The sequence below is a fragment of the Camellia sinensis genome, chromosome 8, assembly GCF_055761805.1.
Source record: "Camellia sinensis isolate YWXY chromosome 8, ASM5576180v1, whole genome shotgun sequence".
Lineage (NCBI taxonomy): Eukaryota > Viridiplantae > Streptophyta > Magnoliopsida > Ericales > Theaceae > Camellia > Camellia sinensis.
Genome location: NC_138968.1, coordinates 28,223,439 through 28,226,386, shown reverse-complemented (window position 1 = coordinate 28,226,386; position 2,948 = coordinate 28,223,439). Strand labels below are relative to the sequence as shown.

Genomic DNA, 2,948 nt, shown 5'->3' with positions numbered 1-2,948 from the left:
TGGCACCTCGGCTGGCACTTCGGTGTCACCTCGGCCGGCACTTCGGTGTCACCTCGGCCGGCACTTCGGTGTCACCTCGGCTGGCACTTCGGTATCACCTCGGCCACGTGTTGTTATTCAAAAATTATGTTCCCACATTTATTTAGATCATTTCAGATACCTCCTAAATTTTTAAAGTAATAATATGATTATATTTATACTTTGTCACTAAGATAATGAAAACAAAATACAAATGAGATCACTATATGAGGGCATTATTTTTTCAAAAAAAAAAAAAAATAGAATAGTAGTATCTTAAAAAATAAATAAAGTATATTAACGAAAAGTCTGTAATAAAATAATAGTCCGAAATACTTAACTGTTGTATATAGAAATTGAAAAAGCTAAAGTGCAACCAAATTATAATTTAAAATAAATTTATTGTAATTTATTTTTTAAAAAATACATATGTAGGCGAGATGACATACAATACATGTATTAGGTCTTGATTTTAAAAAATATATAAAATAAATAAATTATAAATATATTTTTAAAATTTGTTTAAAATATAAATTACCTCCTATATTTTAGAAAATTATAAATATTTTATTGTTAGAATTTTTTATTTAATAAAATTAACTAAAAAATAAAATTCATAATTGATCTATTACTTAAATTATTAATTAAATTACTAAAAAATTACTTAAATTATTAATTGAAACATATTTTTAATATCATTAAAAATTATTAATTAATTTATTAATAAAAATAATAATTTATTATAAAATTAAAAATCTCAAGATATATATAATTTTTAAAATAATAAGAAATGATTTGTATTTTAACCTAATTTCAAAAAATATATTTATAATAAAAAAAAAAACTTTACGATTTGATGTGATTGGTGTTTTTAGTGTCTAGTACTTTTGCTCTTGTCTGCATCTCCAATGTAGGTAAGAGCATCTTCAATCCATCTTTCATATCTTTAAATATGAAGGGTTTTCTTTTAAAAATATAGAGGGAGGATGAAAAAATAAAGGAGATTCTAAAATATTATCACTCTATATTTCTTAATTATATTCAAAATAACTTTTAATGTGTAAATTTAATTTTTATAAAATTGATATCAATAAAAAGTATGAAATCATACCTTTAAAATAAGTATAATATTAAATATGTTTTTTAAAAATTTTAAAATTAAATATTTATTAATGAATAAAAATTACTTTTTGATTGGAGTTTAAATAAAAAAAATAAAGAATTGTGATTGAAGTTTGAATGAATAGTCACCTCTTCTATATTTGTTTTTTAAATAAAAAATATTATTCCCATCCTGTTGGGAAGAGAATGTGGTTGGAGATGCTGATGACCGAGTAAGCTAAACCACGCCACCACTACGACATACCGAAACCTCTAGGTCGTTGGTTCCAATCTTCATCACCAATCCATTGATTAAAATGTCGAATGAAGAGGCTACTACTATTACTCCACCATCATCAGCAGATTCCATGAACGACAAGCTCTCTCGCTACCTCCCCATCTCCCTAAATCCCGACGGTTCGTTCACTGGCCTCGCCGAAATCCCCAATACACCCGCATCACCCGATCCCAATTCTCCCTCCCCAGTCCTCTCCAAAGACATCCCTCTAAACCCCCACAACCAGACCTTTCTCCGGCTCTTCCTCCCCCGCCACTCCCTCCGCCGCTCCGCCGCCGCAAAGCACCGCTCATCATTTATGTCCACGGCGGCGGCTTCATCCTCTCCAGCCCCGCCAACCCTTCCTTCCACAATTTCTGCTCCGAAATGGCGGCGTATCTCGGCGCCGTTGTAGCCTCCGTCAAGTATCGGCTAGCGCCGGAACATCGGCTCCCGGCTGCCTACGACGATACCATGGACGCGTTGTACTGGATTAGAGCTTCCGAAGATGAGTGGTTGCGTGAGTTTGCCGACATCACGAACTGTTTTCTCATGGGGACTAGTGCTGGGGGAAACATCGTCTACCACGCGGGACTACGTGCAGCCGCGGAGGCCGACGATCTTTTGCCGATGAAGATCAGAGGGCTGGTATTACATCATCCGGGGTTTGGTGGGTCCAAAAGGACTGGATCGGAGCTTCGTTTGGCAGATGATCGAATGTTGCCTGAGTTTGTTCTTGATGTGGTTTGGAAATTATCGTTACCGATCGGTGCTGACCGTGATCACGAGTATTGTAATCCGACGGTGGGGAGTGAATCGGCGGCATTGGACAAAATGAAGTTGTTGGGGTGGAAGGTTATGGTGACGGGCTGTGACGGTGACCCACTGATCGACCGTCAGATGGAGTTTGCGAAGATGTTAGAAAAGAAGGGAATGGAAGTGGTGGGACAGTTTGATGAGGGAGGTTATCATGGCTTGGAAATATTAGACCCCACCAAAACGACACCGTTGTTTGCTGGTCTGAAGGAGTTCACCACTCTTTCTCACTAAAATATTCGAAACGTTTTTTTTTTTTTTTTTTTTTTTGTATTAAAATTTTGTTGATGCTATGTTGTTTGATATAGCTTATGGAGTTTTTATTTTTTATTTTGAAAATCTGTAATAGTTTGGTGTAATATGTATGATTTTAAATAAATAAAAATGCTTATTATAAAAAAGCAGAATAAGAGGTACAGTCTTTTTAATTTTAATTTTTTTAAAAAAAATTTATCTTTTTGTCATCCACATGTAATTGAAATTTGAAAGTTTGGAAGGCTTTCCTTAATTTTTACCCCTTTTATACTTCATTTTTCAATTTTAATTAATTAAATATTTTTTCATGCCAGGCTAATTACAGCAAAGTAATGCCAATTTGTTCAGGAACTGAACCATTTTTGAAGCTTTTATCCTGTGTTTGGATCAAACACATGTTTTTTATATTTAAAAAATTTATTTTTAATTTCAAGTTCATTTTTTATGATTCAAGACCATCATGTTGTTATTAGTTTTGCTC

General features: G+C 33.5%; 1 pseudogene; it reads left to right on the top strand.

Moving 5' to 3' along the window:
• Window positions 1-1,304: 1,304 nt before the first annotated feature.
• LOC145796870 (carboxylesterase 1-like) lies at window positions 1,305-2,613 on the top strand (annotated as a pseudogene).
• The last annotated feature ends 335 nt before the right edge of the window (window positions 2,614-2,948 follow it).